The 505-nt window shown below is 47.9% G+C and overlaps 1 protein-coding gene and 1 long non-coding RNA gene across 3 annotated transcripts in view; one reads left to right on the top strand and one right to left on the bottom strand.

Moving 5' to 3' along the window:
- Window positions 1-505, bottom strand: part of NHS (NHS actin remodeling regulator) — a 366,882-nt gene that overhangs the window by 16,925 nt on the left and 349,452 nt on the right. The gene's annotated exons all lie outside the window — the stretch shown is intronic.
- LOC131383919 (uncharacterized) overlaps window positions 1-505 on the top strand; it is a 64,555-nt gene that overhangs the window by 17,739 nt on the left and 46,311 nt on the right. The window lies entirely within an intron of this gene.

The raw sequence follows: 505 nt of genomic DNA, 5'->3' as shown, positions 1-505 counted from the left end.
TCCTTATTATTCCTTCCTTCCTTCTCCTTATTTCTTCCTTCCTTCCTCCTTCCTTCCTTCCCACCTTCCTTCCCTCTTTCCTTTTCTTCCCTCCTTCCTTCCTCCCTTCTTCCTTCCCTTCCTTCCTTCCCTCCCTCCTTCTTTCCTTTTTTCTTCCTTCCTTTCTTCTTCCCTTCCTTCTTCCTTCCCTCCTTCCTTTCTTCCTTCCCTCCTTCTTCCTTCCTTCCTTCCCTTCTTCTTCCTTCTTTCCTTCCTTACTTCCTCCTTCCTTCTTTCCTACCTTCCTTTCTTCCTTCCCTCCTTCCTCCCTTCTTCTTTCTCTTCCTACCTTCCCTCCTTCCTCCTTCCTTCCTTCTTTCCCTCCTTCCTCCTTCTTTCTTTCTTCCTTTCTTCCTTATTCCCTCCCTCTTTCCTTCCTTCTTCCTTCCCTCTCTCCCTCCTTGCCTCCCTCCCTTCCTTCCTCCTTCTTACTTTCCTTCTTCCTTTCCTTCCTACTTCCCTTCCT

This window comes from Hylobates moloch, unplaced genomic scaffold (genome assembly GCF_009828535.3).
Source record: "Hylobates moloch isolate HMO894 unplaced genomic scaffold, HMol_V3 SCAFFOLD_7, whole genome shotgun sequence".
Lineage (NCBI taxonomy): Eukaryota > Metazoa > Chordata > Mammalia > Primates > Hylobatidae > Hylobates > Hylobates moloch.
The sequence above is the reverse complement of the archived record's forward strand: the minus strand, read 5'-3'. Positions and strand labels throughout refer to the sequence as shown.